This window comes from Strix uralensis, chromosome 7 (genome assembly GCF_047716275.1).
Source record: "Strix uralensis isolate ZFMK-TIS-50842 chromosome 7, bStrUra1, whole genome shotgun sequence".
NCBI classification, from domain to species: Eukaryota; Metazoa; Chordata; class Aves; order Strigiformes; family Strigidae; genus Strix; species Strix uralensis.
In genome coordinates, this window is record NC_133978.1 from 42,168,259 (window position 1) to 42,187,589 (window position 19,331).

The window sequence follows — 19,331 nt, forward strand, 5'->3', positions numbered from 1 at the left end:
TCTTCAAGGAATATGTTTATAGCTCTACCAGTCCTTAACTTTAGTCTTTCCCTCGGAACGCCTCTGGGAAGGCACAAGGTGCATATTCCTGTGTGTGCCAAAGCCCGAGCAGCTGGAGGAGGGAGGTTGTGCTAAAGCAAAACCCCATTTACACCCAGCTGGAGCTCTGCAGCAGGCAGGGCCCAGGAACCCTCCCAAATGCTCCAGGAAGCACCTTCCGTGTGGGCCGCCCAAAATTCCATGTAAGGACCTGGGTCTCAGTACATGGAAGTAGGATTTTCCATAAAAACAGCTGCTGCCCCAGCAGAGGAGAGCTCCTGGGAGCATTCGTCAGTGCACGCCCCACAGTACACGGCCATTACACATCTTAATACTTTTGCAGTCGTTTTAAAACACCACTGAGTGGAACCACACTCTTCCTCACGCTCTTCATGAAGGTTTCGGGTGGCATCGCCCGTCGCTGCCAGGCCAGGCAGTCTCCTGCTGTGAAATCCCGTAGCCTCCACTGAATCTCAGGCAAGACAAGATATTCCTGACTGCGCTAAAGGGCAAAGTAAACTTTAGAAAAGATAATTCCCAGAAATACTGAGGCCACCTTGATATATCTCCATCAGGAACAAATATAAGAAACAAATTTCCAGCTCTCACTTCCCGTCTCAGTAGCTGAATTTGAAGCAGCAGCCCGTGTTTGTCACAGCTATGTAACGATCTCTCAGCTCTGATAGAAAATATAGGTTATGTCTGTATGCCTACCCCTCCCTCTCTCCTCTGCTTTCCCAAGGGCCTGAAACTGCCACAGAGCAAAAGATGTTCTAATGAGCCAATATTTTATTTTCTTGAGGATTTTTCAACAATTTTTCTGGAGAGAGCTTAAATTCTCCAGGAGCTACTTCTTTCAACAACAACCCTTTGGGCAACACATTCAGATATTTATTTCAGCAGGAGATGCTCCATTTGGAGAAAATTGTAAGAGGGAAGAAAAAAAATCTCTAAAATCAAGCAAGCAGTGTAATGGCATGCAATAAACAACAATTTCAAAAGAAGAAATCTTTCTAGAGAAACTTGATCAACTCTCCTGAGAGCAGTACAGAGTTGGAAGATAAAAAGAAAAATTATACATTTGAGTTGCAGTAAAGTATTGGATATTGTGTCTCACTGCATCTTGACTGCTAACATGTTTTGAACTGTCATGTATGGAAAACACCACCACGCTGCAAACAAGGAGAAAGTGAAAAAGCAGGGAAGCAAGGGTAAGCAGCAATTCCCAGCTGGCAGGTGCCCGGCCCCCAGCGACAGCAGCAGCAGCAGCACCTACCAAGGCCACCCCCAAGCGCTGCCCCCAGCATTCACACAAAAGCCACAGTCTGCCCAAGAAATCAAACCCCAGTTGCACAAACGTTCAGTGAAGAGAGTGAGAACACATCAGGAGAACGGTAAAGATTAACACAATAAGTTAGTAACAACTAAATTTAATTGTTAGAATGAAATTCTCAACATGAAACTAATGAGCATTAATAGAAGATTAAATAAGAAATTCAACAGAAGTCACTCCAGAGACAAAAGGCTACTTCTCAGCAAAGGGAGCAGTTCAAGAGCTGATCATTAGCCAATACGGCACCTCCTGCACTAGTCAAGGTCACTGGGAGGAAGCCAAAAAGGGATAGAGGAATATCACATTTCTGAGCACATCCTTTTCCCAGAAAGGCCAGGAACTGCAGTCTGATGAGCACACGTGGAAAAGAACGAGACGGCTGGCTGGCTGCAAAGGGCCATTAGCCGGTAAGTGCTGTACTGGAAGGACTGGGCGGGACAGAGAGGGCTCCCCGCTGCCAACCGTCCCCACCGGCACCCGCACCGGCTGGACAGACAGCAAACACTTTATTCTGTTTTCTTGCACCTATTCCTCCAAAATGCCAGGATGAAAGGGTGAATAACAAATGGGACATTAAGCACCCTAGTAAAAGAAATATATATTGTTTTTTCCATTTAAAAATCTCCCTTTTTAACCCAATCCAAATATCTCCTTTTCAGTAGGAGGTGCTGAGCCTGACAGCCGGTTTGGTTGATCTCATCCCCATCACCTCCACTGTTCTGATTACTTTGATCACTTGTTTGGAAATAAAGAGTTAAAATTTATTTATAAACTTTCCTGGATTACTTGATCTATTGTAACAACAGATTTTACAGTTAATCAGGCACCAAACCAGCATAAAAACAGAATAATACTTGGACTGTAAAAAAACCCCAACTGCTGTGTGTCCATGCAGTGCTGAGCAGACCAGGAGTGCCCAAACCCACTGCAGACAAGCACGGGGCCAAAGCCTCCCAGGCCTCCATGGAAAAGGAGTTTTCACAGCAAGAAGCTGCTCTGAGGGGACCTTCCTGACCTGGGTGAGTCCCTCTGAGCAGTGGGGGCCAGCAGGCACAGCCCAGGCTCCGCTCCGCTCCCTTCTGCCATCACACTGCAAAATGCTGCAAAAACCACCCGCTGGAACTGCAGCAGGAGAGACCTGCCTTGCTTTAGGCCACAGGGCAAGTTAAATTCAACAGGGAAAAAAAATAATTATAAGTCTTCTCCAGCTCACTGTACATGAGGTTTTTTTCTCCTCAATTCTTTAAAGCACTTGGCTTTTTTTCCCTGCAAGATTGGGGGAAAAAAAATAAAAAGAAAACAAAACGCAAACCAAAGCATTTCCTTTTCACAGCCTACACAGAATTAAGGGCCTGGACGTGTCAGCCACAGCTCACCAGCCTGCACGTTACACCTGACAAGGAAAGCCAAGACACAAGGCTCCCACCACCCCTTCCATCCCCAAGCCTGGAGACAGTCATCAGGGCAGCAGGAGGGGAGATGGTGGGAAGTGCCACTGGGGCAAATTGCTGTGACGAGCCCCAGGGGCTGTGATGGGACAAGCACGGGGCGGGGGCCGTGTCCCTTCAAGATGCTCCTCATGGAACTGGGCTCGAGGAGAACCCCGACGCCGTGGGAAGGCACCCAGGGAGGGCGGGGGGTCTGTGCAGCGAACGGAGATCCATCAGTCATACACACTGTCCTGTCCTTCAGCTATTACACCCACCAAGAGCTAATTATTACACAGCATGAAACAAAGCAAAAAAAGTCTCAGGGGAAGGGTTGTGATAAAGAAAAAAGCTCCCTCCATCTTTTCTGGCTCAACATTTCACATTTGTTGATATTTGGGTTTAAGTTTGTAGCTTTGTCATGGTTTAAACCCAGCCAACAGCCAAACACCACACAGTCACTCGCTCACCCTCCCTCACCCTAGGGTGGAGGGGTAAGGGTAGGGAGACACGCAGGTTGAGCTAAAAACAATTTAATAATTGAAATCAAATTAAAATAATAATGATAATAATAATAACAATAGAAAACACATATAAGTAATGCACAATCCAATTGCTCACTGACCACTGACAGATGCCCAGCCCTAGTGATCCCAGAGGAGAGAGAATCCTGAAACCACCACCCCAAAAACCCAAGTGAGCTTCCCCATCAACCCTCCTCTGTCCACTGCGTGTGACGCTGTATGATCTGGAATATTCCACTGGCCAGTTTGGGTCCGTTGTTTTGCCTGTGCTCCCCCCAGCTTCTCGTGTACCTGCGCATGGGCAGGACATGGGGGGTTGAGAAGCCCTGGATTTCTTGGCAACAACTAAAAACATCAGTGTATTATCAACGTCCTTCTCACATGAAACCCCACACTAAATCCAAAACACAGCGCCATTCTAGCTACTAAGAAAGGGGGAAAAAAAATTAGCTCCATCCCAGTGGAAACCAGGACAAGCTTACAAAAAAGTGATTGCACAAATCCTGTTGGTAAATCGAACAGGTGAGAGGGGCTTACACTCCTGCTGCCAAAAAGCAACATCAGAACATCGTGACTTGTGCCAAAAACACCTCCAGGGAACCAAACCTGGAACACTGGCATCCCCCAAACCCCTTCACACCAGCCAGGCTTGACAGGTGCCTACGGATGCAGCAGCTCCAGCCCCCGCACCCATGGGATGCTCCATCCCTCCTCCCCTCCCACTCTCGCTGCCGGGGGTGCCCGGGGCCCTGGCACACTGAGGTGACCAACCTGCCCTCAGCTGCCTTTATTAACCACGAGGGTCGGAGGATGGAGAGACAATCTGAGCAGAATTTAACAGATAGGAGGGTCTGATGTGTTAAAGATGTATCTTGCGGTTCTCTCCTGGGGGATCGCAGCCGCGGTAAACACTGAAGTACAGGGGTTTGCCATGGCTGTGTCACAGAATAGCGCCGGAGGCAACCACGCTAACTGATTTTTACAGCTTTAAAAATATTTATATTTTTTTATCACTGAAGAATATTAAATTTCTTAATGGCCTATGCTCAGAGAAATACCTTATTTCATCACTTGTACCTGCATTAGTTCTGATTTCCACCCTCAAGCAACCCTCCACACACATACACACACACACACTCTCTTCACATAGGAGAGGTTTTTGTCGCTGTGCTGAGGCAGCATAACCACATGATCCACAGGTTTACAGCTCTGTGGTTACTTAAAAATATACAAACAAACAGGACAGATAGTTGAAATAACTCAGCACTTAATTATTTAAAATGGAAGAGAGTCCTGTTGTGTTCTGTGACCCTGAGATGGGGTTTCACCCATCAGCAAACAAGGGGTGAACTCCAAGGCGAGGGCAGCAGACTGGGACGCTGGCACTGGCCCAGGTCGGACCCGCAGCATCTTTCCCTGGCGCAGAAGCTACAGAGAAAGTAGTAACTAGAATTTCCAGAAGAAGTTTAGAGAAATAATTTCTGAAAATTTGTGCCTCTGAGTAGTCCAGAAAAGCACCAGGAAGATACAGTAAAGACAGAAGTCAGTCGGACAGTAAGCGTTTAAACCTCGCCTTCAACAGACAACCTGAACCAGAACTCCTGACCCACCACCACTGGGGCTGCGAAAGCAGCTCATTCAACAGCCTCCTGGCACAAGTTTTCTAAAAAGCCTTTGCCACACATTTAAAAATAACCAACCTGTTTTTAAAACCCAGCTCTTTGTGACACTGACAATTATGTTCAAATTAATGTATTGTTATCCAATTTCACTGATTTAAATATCTAAGACAGTTAAAACGTTAATACATCATTTCCACGAGAAATATTGATGCATTCAAACAAGCAAATATATGCAAAGCATTTTTACAAATACAATGCATGTCACTGAGATCCTTTCTAACAGCTTTTCACAGCATGGAAATGAGAAATAAGTGCTACTGCCAACACACAACAAACCTCAAAAGAAAGAGAGGAAATGAAAAAAGGGAAAAGGACAAGAAAATAACAAAAATAAGAACAAGTAAGCATTCATTTCGTGGCACGAGGCCCAGGGGAACCCTGCTCGGCACCATGAGGCAGGTGCTGGAGCCCTGGCTGGCATGGAAGATGCCCTGTGGAGGACGGCATGCCGCCGTTCTGCCTGGCTCAGGAACCACCTGACAATGTATTTCATACCCAAAGAACGACAGCAACAGCTTCTGAGGAAGCAGCATTAGCTTAGAAGTCTAAGGCCGGTGGAGACCACCAGGTTTTCCACCCTGACCTCTTCTGTAACACAGACTAAATTTCACCCAGACTCCCTCTGTGAGTCCCACATTCTTTGGGTCAGTCTTTGGGAGACTAACGGTGTGTCCCGGAGCCCGGGTGGCGGGGCCAATCCCCCCACAGCAGTGACCAGAGTGGGGGTGACACAGCCCCCGACCACCGGGACCCCCCCACACCCTCCCCAGAGTGGAGCCTCCCTCCTCTTCGACTACACCCCCAGTCCCCACTACACGCTGCTCTTCCCCGCTCTGCGCAGCTCCATTTCTTTCAGAGAGATAAGGAAGCAGGTCGCTGCTTTCAGATCAGTACCCTAATTAGCAGGTATTTGAAATCAGAGGTACCGTTCTGGCCTCGTACATCACAAATGAATTATTAAAGCTGTTCCCACCCGTGGGTTCGGCCTGACCGCACCGGGAGCACAGGCTGGCTGACCGCCCTGCAGAGGCAACTGCAGGGGCATCGCCTGAGATGGAGCTACTAGCAAATCTTCCACCAGCTTTCCCAGGGTTCATTTTACTATTGAGAAAATACGTTCCTGAAGGAGGAGGAGGACGGGACTCCCATTTTGTTTAGCTGGTGATCCAAAGTTCGCATTCATTTCCACTTTTCGGTCATCCAGATTTTGACTAAAACTATGGGTCAAATCCAGCAGTGGTTCCCTGAGTTTCTACCTATATTATTTGTGGGATTAATCACTTCTAAGAGCCTTTATTCCCTTGAAGTAGCTATGACACATTTTTAAAAGACACTTGTACATAATGTACATAAGCTGGAGCTGTTGTCCAGGTTAAAATTCATTGGTCAAACAGCTTGAAGAACATCAATAACAATGACTTCCTAATGTGTCTATCTGTACATGCATTAAGCAGCTAACACAACCATATTTATCACTGACCGCAGTAATTAACTGTGCGTCTGACATTTGCTATAGTAAACACAGTAACTGGAATAGATCTAAAAGCAGACCCTGAAATACCCAGGCTATTGTGGGAAGCGCTGTTAATCCTATTTCCCCTGCTCAGGTGCTGCACACCTGTAATTTGGCCGCTCTTTTAGCTGCTGCGCAGGAAACTCTCCTCTTTGCAGCCATGCCAGAAAAAGGCTGGGGTAACAGGTCTAAGGCTCGTTACCTGAACGGCAGCTCCCCAGCTCTAACACCCTCCTCCAGATCCCCACCTGGGCACTGCATTAGCCGTGTTTTAAACACAAAGAGAGAAAAGGGCATCAGAGAGCAAGTAAACAAGCAAGTGAGGGAAAAAACCAAAACAAAAACCACCTTTCTGAGAGATTCCTTTTTCCTGAAGCCTGACAGCACAGTGAAACACACGGAGCACCCATGACCCCTTCAGTTCTGTTTTCAGGGCATCGGTACCTGACAAGTTGTTTAAGATTATACACAACAGATAACAAACCCCACAGCTGGAGGTTTCCACCTTTCTTTTTTTTTGGGGGGGGGGGGGGGTTTGACTGCTGGGAAAGTCTGATTGCTTTATTTTATTTTCATATCCATCTCAGAGGCAGACTAATTAATGATTAGTTATGATACAGCACAAATGTAGGCTCTGCGCGGGGTTGCCGGTATGCCAGACACCCCACAAACCCCTGGCTCGGCTGCCGAGGCAGCTCTCCCTGCTGTTCTTCTCCAAGCGCAGATCCCTTCCAGAAAACTCCTCTATTAGAATCAATGTTTCTTCCCAATTAGCTCCTACACGTTTAAGAAAATACTAATATAATATGCTGGTCTGGGATCCGCTAACTCATCGCCAGTACTGCTTAACGCTTTATGACCTTAAGTGATAAAGAAGAGCTTAAGTGGTAAAGCCAGTGTTAAAACTGCAGATGTACATGAACCAAAAGGCTGATTCTCATGTGTTTCTGTGCTAAAAAAAGTCACGAGTGAATTTATGCATTTTTCTGTCTAGAACAGAGGGTACAAAGTCTTCCCAAGATAATTTTCTTCGTCTGATACCTCTACTTTATGACACCCAACCTCTCGCTCTCTCCTCAGATTTGTCTTTTGCATTTCCTCTCCTGTTCCGTTCCTAATTCTTTCTTAATTCCCCCTATAAATAAAGACTGAAGAACCGGCAGAAAACAGCCACAGTGGCAGAAAATCAGGTTCTCATCTGGCTCTGTAAGAGCCAGATGAGAACTGTTCCCAGTTCTAATATGTTAAACTGGAAGGAAAAAACCTGCTTTAAAAATCTATATTAAAGCTTTTATCCAATTAATATTTCATTACAGATGCATGGGAGGGACGCATCACTCCCTGATCATTTCATTCTAAAAAGCTAAAACCAGTTTGTTGAATTTTAAATTCTTACTTTTTAATAAGAAATGTTTGTAAGTTACTAATTAAAAAAATAATTTAAGGAAATGTCTTTTTCCTCGATTGGATTGTTCTTTGTATTATTTTTTGCAGCGTGATGAACAAATATTACAAACATACCAGCTTCCTGGCAGTTGCTCTAACTGGAGCAGAGCTTTTTAAATGGCAATCTACCCTAGATCATCAGGCAGTTAACAAATTGAAAACAGTCTTTGTTCTTTTATTAAAAATCTGACAAATACATTTTTGACAATGAAGCTGGCAGGGGGGAAGCAGATTTCCATCTGCACCGGAGCACCGCCCGCTCTCGCCCGGCGGCTGCGGGTACCAACGCCCGGAGCCGGGGATGCCCGTCAGCTGCCTCAGCCACGGCGACCAGGCATTCACACCCCATGGGAACAGGCACATTATTGCCCTGCTGCCTTCGATTTATTAGTAACTTGTTCTTCCCAAACACAATAAATTGCAGCTCCAGGTTTACAGCGCATTTTCCACAACCTGGAGATGCCGTGCCCGACCTACGGGGCCCTGCGCAACAGGCGCGTCCAGCCCAGTGCTCCTCACAGCTGAACTTAACACCAACAGCCCGTTTTTTTCTCAGCAAAAAGCAAACTCCCTCCTGAGCGAACGCCCCGCCAGCCCTGCTCACACCAACTGTTGGGCCTGTCTGACCCAACGACATCGCTGGGCACTGCGCTGGGGAGCTGGAAGAAATGAAGGAGCCGTTTAACGAGGGAGATGGCAAACAGGGAGAGGGGATATCAGCACGCAGCTGCTGAGCTATTCCTGCAATTAGATCTATCACTTACATTTGTAACATCAATGGATTTTCCCAGGAACAGTTCTCTACACGCCGTGCCAGGAAGGCTCTACAGCCCCTCGGAGCTGGCTAGACAAACACGTCGGGACAGCATGCTCACAGCAAATTGATTCATACGGTCAATATTTAGTGTTGAAGGGTCAATCACCAGCGCACGGCCTGTCTGTATTAAGAATAAGCCCAATGCTAAACTCATCATTCAGTCCAGTTTCTCCAGGAGCAACAAGTCCCCTGTATCTCTGCAGATCAGACACTTCCCATTCAATAGTTAATTACGGGAGTGAGTACCCAATTTACTCCAGCCAGCTCGGAAGAAAAACGCTAAACTGATGCAGTTTAAGTGAGATTAACATGGGGCTGCCCACAGCTACTGATGCAGACACACAGAAGCAAGATTTTCTCCAGTAACAGGCTCTAGGAGATTAAATCAGTGACTGCCCTCTGCTCTGCCACTCATCTTGTCCTTGGGCAACTCATCTAAACATCCTTCGCCACTGGTGCCCCCCAGAAACCGGGGCTGTACACCCAACTCACCTCGCCAGCAGGAAGGGGAATTAGGAAAAGCTTGTACAACACATTGAAGATGCGATGCTAAAGGAGAACCCAAGCCTGCCCGGGCTCTTGTGATCATTCCTCGCGGTTCAAGCAATACTGCTGGTCCCCGCGCTGGTGCAGAGCACCGGCCCCAGTGCTCCGCCACTGCTGCTGCTGATGCAACGGCAGCACCTGGAGAGCCACAAGCACCCGCTTTGTTGCAAGCAGTAAAATAAATCTTCCCGGTCTTGATCACAGCCAAAGACCTCCAACTGCTCAGCACCGCAAGAGCCAGCCTAAGGAAAACAAATCTCTTCACATAAAATAACCGTGCATCGCCAGGCGTACCAGCCTACTGCCTGCAGACACGTATTGATTGTAAAATTCAATTATAAAGGCGAAGCATGAGTTTATAAAAAAATTGTATTTATGGTACGTTAACAAGATCAGCCCGGGCAATCCCCGAGTCCGCGTGCTTCAGCCTGCCTCTAGCTCCTGGGAAGGTGTGGGAACCAGACCACACAAGGAAATCCCCCATACGCTGGGAATATTCCTTGCACGGATAATTCTCAGTCACTATCCTGACTAAGCTAAAGCTCGCCAGTGTGCCATAAGATAAGTTTTGCAATCTTAGTCCCCTCAAGACATCCTATATTCCTCAGCACCCCACTGAAATTCTTCCACAAACATCATTTTACAACTGGAAAATACTTCTCTCACCTAAAAACAAGTAATGTCACTGCTGGATCTAGGATTTGCTCTGTTACCTGTTAGGGAAAACATCCAAGGGCTTGGGGTGGATTGGTTTGGGTTTTTTTCTTGGTAAGAGAACAGAGGAATGGAATTTAAAAATATGATTTCTGAATGGGGCCATCTGGGTTTGGGGGTTTTGTTTTGACAGGGGTCCAAGGTGATTTTGCCGTTGGCGGGGAGGTGGCACAGCCCCTGCCCCACACCCAAGCCGCAGGTGGCCCCGCCAGCCGGGTGCTGCCCAGCGTGTGTGCTCCTCTGAAGATGGGAAGAACTTCAGCACTGCTGGGGGGAACCGAGTCACCCCCTTCCCTCTTTCTTCTCCTGCCACCCAAGACTTCAACCACGTTATGCTCAACCCCTCCGAGCCAGCCCCTCCAAAGCCCCGGCAGGCAGCAGCTGTGTTCCAGACCGTCCCAGGTCTGCCTTTGCTCTTCTCACCCAACACCCTTTTAAGATCTTCCACCAACAGAAATCCAGATTTGCTCACCCGTGTAATCCCCCCTCGGTGAAGGCTTAGCCCTGGAGTAATTCATGCTTAGCCCATGTCATCTTGTTTCGCAACGTCAGCTCAGTCCGCGCTTTTCTGAATGCGACGGTCAGTCGGGCTGCTGGAAGTTTGGTTTCTACTGTTCACTTCCTAAAATCAAAGGGAAGGATCATGTTAACTTGGCTGCGATCAGGCCTGCACGTAACATTACGGAAAAGTCACTTCCCAGCAGCTTTTCTAGGAGCCGCCACGCAGACATGCGGTTCGAAAGCCCGACGTGGAGGTGGCAGTGCCAGCCCTGCAGGCTGGGGCCACTCAGACAGGGCGAGCTGGTCACAACAGGCCCTCAGCAGCTTGCCTCACAGGGGCAGGAACCCACAGAGCAGTTCTTATCTTCGCAAAACACTCCAGGATGATGCTGTCCAGCTCATTAAACACTCCATACAATCCCACAAGACTTTTGCTCACCTTTGTATTAGCATCCACCTTTTTTTCCCCCCTCTCATAATTTTACTTTTTTTCTTGGTCTTGATTAATTTTCCAGTTCTTTAACTTCATTATGCTATTTGGAGCTGTTATTCTGGGGCATTTTGGGTTAATTTGATTATCATCTAATCTCAGTTTGCCTCGTCAGACCACACAGCCTGTACATTGTCTCCAGTGCCCTTCATTAGTAATTCCAGTACTATATGGTCACACAGGCTCATTTATAAGTTTGTTGGCAAATTTTACTGATTTCTTTGTGCATCAATTTATCAAACGTTTGTGATTTACAGAATCCTCCTCTTTTTAGGTATAATTACACTTGGACTGGATCTTCCCTAGAGTAAAAGCAAATGGAGGTGTCTCAGTTAATGCTATTGCTATTTTTAATTAACTGTCTGACAAAGTTCAGTTTGTTAACAGCAGTGTTCATCAATATACATAGGTATCACTTAACCAACTGTACTAGCAGCAAACCTGTATGCATCAGAAGTAGTTAAAAAATTGTTGTTGTTTTCACTTCACTCAATTTCTAATGTTTTCAGCTTTTCAAAAATATCCTTGAAAATTGGCTACTAAAGCTGAAAGCACTGTTTCACTGAGCCGATGGTCGTTCTGCAGCTCACCGATGTCCCAAGCATTAATCTCCACAGCCAAGCACAAGAACACGCTCTGATCTTAGCCATGACACTTTAAACCTAAGATTAAATGCAGTGATGATCACTTAAACCAATATCATTGCAGCATGCAGATAATAAAGTATCTCTGCTTTCATCAACCTCCGTTGTGGGACACTGTGTTAGCAAGACTCAAAATGAGACAACATCATTCATCCAGGACACAAAACGCTGCGGGATTCATCCAGTTACTGTATTATAATCAGGTTTTAGGCAAGAAAGATGCATCAACAGAGCAGACATGAAAATCAATGGATTAACTCTTTTTCTGACTATAGTTGCCTAATTCTCTGTTGTTGAAAAATCCTTCGAGTCAAAGAGAAGTGAAGGGAGGGAGGTAACCTAGGGGCTAACACAAGAGGTGCCTTTCTGACAAGAAGCGGCTCGCGGGTGCCCAACAACCCTCACGGAGAGCTGGCGCAGGCCATGGCAGGGGCGCTGGCAGCAGAGCAGTGCCGGCACCTGGCTGAAGCCTCCAAGCACGCCACGGAGCACTGGGTGCTGCCAAACCCCCCGGGCGCTCCAAGCCGAGAGCCTGACTAAAGCCAGGGCCCAAGCGTTCCTCACCTTGGGCACCGCGTGCTCTCTCCAGATCCCTTCCTTACACAAAGTGACCGAGAGAACCACCCACCCACTCCAAGAGCCGCCCCGGGACGCAGACTGTGCCACGGCGGGCAGGGCCTGGCTTCTTGCCTTCCACTGCTTGCATTGGCCTCACAAACAAAGGATCTCCCTCGCAAACCTCAGGCATCTTCATTGCAAATGCCACGCAAAGGCCTTGCAAACTCTCCTCTAGTATGAAAGAAAACGTACCAAGCTGCAAAGACAGACGTGGCCTCGCTGAGAAGTGGCAAAAATTTAATGCTGGAGGTCTGAAAAATTATCCATAAGGGTTCAGTGATGCGTATCCCGTTCTGCTCCCTACATTAAATATCGAAGGATGCCTGCTGCCATAATTATTCATAAAGTATTACCTAGTTTAATTGAATTCGTACTCAGATATATTTAACAAGAGCATTGTTTGTGAAGCATTTTAAGTCTTGGTGGCTTAGTAACCCAGGAGACCAGCGTCTGGCTACAAAACCTTTGTTCCTAACTGCTCATAGCCAGCGTCCTCCCCTGCCCAGTCTCACAGAGAAAGGCCGCAGAGGAGGAAGGAGAGTACAAAACTCTGTAAAACCCTCTACGTGCAAGGGCAGCCCGCGTGCAAGGGACACTGCGCATCCATGCTGTTGGCCGCCCACCCTGAGCAAACGGAACCAGTAAAACTGCCACTGTACCATGCCGGGGCCAGGGCAGCGCATCGTCGGCCTCAGCGGGACCTCCCCAGCCCAAAAGGAGAATCCCTCACTGCTCTCTGTCGGCTGACTTACAGCCTGGTTCATTAACGTGCTCGTCTGTGCTATAAACTGCCACGCGTTCCCTTCACGAACCCAAGAGCTAACGGAAACGCGAACCAAACACAACTTCCTCCCAGGAGGTTTAAACACTTGTACCTCTGCCAGAGTGCGTGGGATGCAGGGACCTGCGTCCCCTCTGCTCAGTCCTGCCACGCCGCGAGGCAGCGTCTGGGCCTGCTGGGAGCCCAGCGGCTTCCCGGTATGGCTGTAGCCACCAAACCCAAGGTGGCTGTTACTGAAGACATCACCAGAGAGACAGCAACCGCCGCGGGGACAGCCAGCTCTGACACGGGTCACCTACACGGGCTGGCCGCAGAGTCCCACTGCCTCCAGGAGTCCTCCTCCCTCCCATTTTGGGGGTAAAACCGAGCAAAACCGCTGTGCCTCCTGTGCAAGCAGAGGTACATGCTGTGCCCCATCACAGCTGCCACACATGAGCAACTGCAAGTCTCCAAGTGATTTAATTCTAAAATTGAATATTTAGGAATTCTGTTTCTATTCAGCTACAGCAAAGTTAAATATATGCAGCATTTTAAAAAAATTCACTGTCTTACCTCAGCCCCCTCTCAGACTGCAAACTGTCCACGGCCAAATGCTATTAAGCAGATTTCTGGGCATGAGACAAGAGAGAAAAGAAATCGTGGCAGGAAGACACAGCCTTTGTGACAAAACCATTTCAATCGTGGTGTATTACCCATGAAAACAGTTACTAGAGGTAGATGCAACGTTTTAAAGCATCTTGAAATAATGCTTTAACTTATCAATATATTGAATTTAAGAAGAGATTGCTCTACAAGGGGAACTGCTGCCAGGAACTCCTAAGCCCACCCAGCCAACCCCCACCAGACAGACACCCAACCAGTCCAGGCTGGGCTCCCGCCCCACCAAACGCCGGGGAACGCTCACGGGCAGCATTCAAGGGCTACGCAGAGGATTTACCAGATCCTCTCAAGCCCTCGCAGCTGTGGAGAGTCCAGAAAGACAAAGCATAAAGTTCTGTCACCTGCGTCCTTGGGCTTCGTCGTAACACAGAGGAGCCAACTTTGAGGGAGCTTGCATTTGAAAAGAAGGACGATAATTCAGTTTTCACCAAAAAAAAAAAAAAGCTTTAAAGAATTAAAATACTGAATTGTTGCATATAGCAACATCAAGTGTATCTGCATTACTCTGGACATACTCCAGAAATCTAACGGCAACCGTTGAGATTTCTTTTTCCCTAAACTCTAAATCAGCTGCACCATCTAATGCACTGTAGGATTAGAGGAAATACAGAGTTCCAGATTTACAGACTCCCTGAAATTACTCCTGCCAAATATTAAAACATAGGTTTCTCACCAAAAAGGAAAAAAAAAAAAAAAAAAAAAAAAAAAGTCTTTTTTTCCAGTGAAAGCTACATTCAATAAATGCTGTTGGGGACATGGGGTTGTTTTTATATTCATTTTCCAGGTTTAATTTAAAACTTACTTATTTTTCATGGAATTAAAAGAGAGACCAAGCCCAGGCGGCAGGGCACCGGCACCGGGAGTCCGACCCACCTGGCGCAATTCCCTCTCCCCCAAAGGCGCCGACCTGGACCTTGGCTGGGACTCCGCCCAATGGCGTGAGCCAGAAGCATTTCTTCCACATTATGAGCTGGAAGATAAAAACATAGATGATTTGAGGTGGAGATGTCAGAGAGAGACAATGTTATCAATGTAATGACTCTCAGTACTTTTATTATTGCTTTCATTTCATATCTACATTGGGAAGGCTTATGCTTTGAAATGCAACTTCTCAAGACAGCATTTCAGGATATTATGGTAATCTTCATTTTACCTTCCCCGTAAGAGAAAATGTCTTCACAACTGGCTGAATATCATTACTCAAAAATTCTGCTAATTATAGTTCGAAGACAACTTCCAACACGAACTGGGGCGATCCAGGCACAATCACCTGGAAGCTGCTGCCTGGAACTGCCAGCTAGAACTGATTTATGCATGCAGAATATACGATTATTCTGTGCTGATGAGCCACCCTCATTCAGTACACACAATGAAAAAAGGAAACATGAGAAGTGTCGAGAAGGAAAAAAGGAATATGAATGGTAGATGTCCTAGGGAATTTATTTTTTTTTAAACCAATCATGCCATCTGTCTTCCCTGTCATGCCTTTTGGTCTTGTAGTTATTAATCCATCACTCGTTTTTCTGAACTAGCAGATAGCAATTATGCATTCATTCTTATCGAGTATAAAAATGAATCCTTAACCTTTAACTCATGATGGAGCATTTCCATACAAAACACTTTTCCTTTATTAGTATTCTACCCATTGACTTGGAGTGTGTGAATACTTGAAAATGGGTTCAGAGACATTTCCCTGTGTTTTACACATTTTTCACTTTAAAGAAAGATGAAAAACCATGACCCAGAGAAGCTGGTCCATTATGATAAATCTCCATAATATTGTAGTCATTAAAAAAAAAAAATCCTACTTGTTCCTATTTTCATTCATGTGTAGAAGCTGTTTCCAAGAGACCCCAAAAGTTTAAATAGTTTTTATTAGAAAATGCAGTTAGTAAAAGTCTGGTATAATAAGGAACAATAGTGCCACCAAGTGGCTACGTGCTGCAGACAGAAGAATCAATTTCATTTATACTTTTGATGGAAAGCCATAGAAAACCAAATATAGCAATTTCAAGGAAGGCCGTTACTTTCCCCCCAGTTTCTAGAAGGCTATATGGTGCTTATATTTTTAAGCATCGTAAGGTTGAAAAAATTGTAAAAATTAAAAAGTGTTTGAGAAGTCTTTCCTATTTCAAACATGTTCTCTTTCTACAAAGAGGAAGGCACTGCATGCCAAGAACTTACAAACTCCAGAAAACATGTGCTCTAGTTCTACTTTCCCACTTTCGGGTGGGGACGATCTTGAGCTTTCACAAGTTTGGAAGATAACAGAATTTCAAGACACTGTTAAGCTCAGCCATGATGTGGAAGTAGCTCAAAATAATTCAAGAGTGTAGTGAAACCTCAACCACTGCTTGTTTCTCTCTGGATCTTTTAACAACAAATGCACTGAAAATAATTAATTCTATGAAGCAAATGGATTCAGTAGTGCCACGTGATATTTTACTTTGGAAAGGGCACAATGTCTCACTTCAAGGCTGATGTCCTTACTAGCATTTAGCTGGAAGTGTAGAGAAAGCAAAAAGAAAATTTTAACTGCGAGTTCTTTGGATCCTGCTTTGCAAAGACCTTCTGTGCTCTACTGCCAGCAGCACAGACAGTCCTTCTGAGAAAAGGAAGGTCACCAAGAAAATTCCCATCTGAGGTTTGGTTGTTTATAAGAACGCACGACCAACAGAAAAATACAAGCAGAAACTCCAAACATTTTCTCAGGCCAACACAGAAAATGAAATCCATGGTCCTTCCAGTTGAGGCAGCCCATCACAGGTTCCCTTTTTATCCCACCATGTAATATTCAACAGCTGCCTTCTGCACCATTCTTCAGCCACCTAATCCCTGGAGATCCAGTTTCCTTCTCCATCAATGCAACAGGGGAACTGCCAGGGTGGGTTTTGCTTTGCACAGAACGTTCCTGTTTGGCACAGCCAGGTACAGGGGGACGGGAGATGAACACACTCACGCAGGCACTGTGGCTGCTAATGCAGGTGTCTCTGTGGACAAGCATGTGCTCCGAGGGGCGTTTTAGTCTGTGCCCCTCCGCAGATTTCTCATTTAATACTCTTGTTCTCTGCTCCGACTACTTTATGATTTTGTTGATCCTTGGTTCTCTGCTTTCATGAAAACTATAGACAGGTTCTTACTCTGGATTTCAAGTGCTGCTTCAGAGCTGATTAACTTCCTTTGTCCCTGCTTAATCCTGTGATGAGACAGGATCAAACATTAGTGTCTGGGAAAAAAAACCACCTTGCTGTAAGCCAAGAGGACTTTGTGCCAGCATAGAGAGCACTGTTGTGAATGTCCACATACCTCCCCAGGCTTCAGGGATGGAGAAAAGGAGCGATTTCCGTACACACAGTCCCGAGACCCCGGGCACAACTGCTGCTGTTCCCGGGCAGGGCTTCGTCAGGAGAAACCCCGTTATACCCCATTATACCTCATCACAGTCCATGCTCCCTGTCCCTCAACCACAGGAATAACTTCAGAAGTCAACTTTAGTCCTTGCAAACCTTCCACTTCCCAAGGACAACACAACTGTCAGTACAACCAGCAAGCACAGGTTGCTAGGAAAAGCGAATGATTTAGGTACATAAAATGCTACTGCTATAGCAGTTAAAATGACCTGCTTCCGTATCATCCACAAACTACCTCAAAGTGAATGTGTTTACTTACTCCTAACTGTTTATTTATAACTGTGGGGAAATTAAACCTGCCATCCTCCAGATCTTGGTAGTTGAAACCCACGCTGTCTTGGATGGTCCCTCTGCCGCTGGGACGCCCACCCAGGTGCTGGGTGGCCCCCGCAGGTCCCGCGGGGCCCAGCCTGGCCTCACACCCAGCTCTAGGGCAGAACAAACACCGTCCCACCACCCGCAGAGAGACGTGTTATGAGCCAGGAACTAGTCTGAATGAAAAGCATTTATTCCTTCCCTTTCAATTAAGTTAAACCTACTAACGCCCAGTATCTCAGAGGAGGGGCGAGAAATCAGCAGTAGAGCACCCAAAAACCTTGAGCCTCGCAGAGGAGTGGCAAAGGATCAACTACAGCAGGTGGAATTTCCCTGTTGCAGTGGTAACTGTAGGACAGCAGAGAGCGCTACTGCACACAGAAAACAGTACGGAGATCTTGAGAGTACTTAAACTAGAAAGTAGATAAGCAGACGAGCAACCAAAACCACTTGCTTCTTGTACACAGAGCTAATGGCATGCAGCAGTTTAGCACCAAACAGTATCAATTATGATTGATAAAAAATTGAAAAAAAAAAATATTTGCAACACATCAAAAGGTACTACTTTAGGAAAACAATGTATATTTGAATATTTGATAGCCTAAGGGGCTAAACTTCCCACAGGAACTTTACTTAGTGTTTAGAATTACCCTAACGTTTAGTTCCAGAGAAGACAGGAGGAGCTGCTTGGGCGCGGGAAGCTTTGCTTTACCAAACGTGCTAACGCTGCTAAGCGAAGCCAAGAGATCACAGCCAAACGGTCAAAGCCAGGAACGTGGGTATTAAAAATAAAGTACAGCACTTCAGGTTTTTTAAACACTGCATGAGTTTTAAATTTGCTGGATGGATAATAGCATATTTGTATGAGTTTTTAACTGCAGTCCACTAACTAGTTCAAAATAAATCAAAATAAAATCCTTATAACTTCAATCAATATTTAAAACTATATAGTCACAGCTGTAGATAATACCTTGTGCTAGCTTTCCAAACCACGGTGGCTAGCCAAATTTCCCTTATCAGTGTAAACATAGAACCTGTGAATGACACATCATTCCCACTGACAATGTTCTTGCCACTGTGTAGTGAAAGATAAGACTCGAGAACACACCGTCCATAATTTCTTTAGCCTAAACAGTATTAAATTGATACGAACTACCCAAACAATGCTCCGAATGAGGAGGAATCTATCAGCGTTACATCCTAATTCCCAGCAGCCAGTTTCATTTTCTGTCTGATTGCACAAAAGTGTCAAGACGCAGCATCTATCCATGTTACTGTCAGTTTACACGGCAGTTTGAATATAGTTACCACAGTCTAAATTCTCAAGCCGAGGACAAACGTAAATCTCCATAACGCAGTAACTGAAAGAGCCCGGGTGAAAGCGCAGTGCCCGCAGCAGAATGGGTAAGGGATACGGGCAAGGTCATAACGCCAAGCAGACAAGCAGCACCTCCAGATCAGCTCAGCCCTCAACAGCAACCATCAGTAGATCTACAACCACATAATCACCTCCTCCCCGCCTGACAGCCACCCTGGTCGTTTCAGGTATTGGCCTAATTCCGAACATCCCGGCGCACCCGGACTTCCTCTGCTGTCTCATCCATACCTCTTGTCCCCTGGCAATCTCTTGGGCTACTTCATACTGCTGATGAACTAAGAGGTATTTTGTTCCCCAGCTCTGCCACCTCCACATCTCAGCACACTTCTGCTGACGTTTAACACAAAGGCCACGGGCTGGAGAGGAACAGAGATAGAGACAGGAGATACAACCACCTCCATCAAAGCTGCGAAGCCATTTCCAGACACCAACCTCATCCAGTTCCTCAGAAGCAACAAGTTTCAACAGCCAAAGGTGGAAGACGGCAGCTTTT

General features: G+C 46.2%; 1 long non-coding RNA gene across 2 annotated transcripts in view; it reads right to left on the bottom strand.

Moving 5' to 3' along the window:
• Positions 1 to 19,331, bottom strand: part of LOC141945685 (uncharacterized) — a 42,244-nt gene that overhangs the window by 12,483 nt on the left and 10,430 nt on the right. For both annotated transcript variants that reach the window (XR_012629580.1, XR_012629579.1), the window contains exons 2-4: positions 14,538 to 14,705; positions 13,628 to 13,683; positions 10,514 to 10,663 (exon numbers count right to left, since the gene is read on the bottom strand). This is a non-coding gene — a long non-coding RNA (uncharacterized LOC141945685). The remainder of the gene's footprint in view (positions 1 to 10,513; positions 10,664 to 13,627; positions 13,684 to 14,537; positions 14,706 to 19,331) is intronic.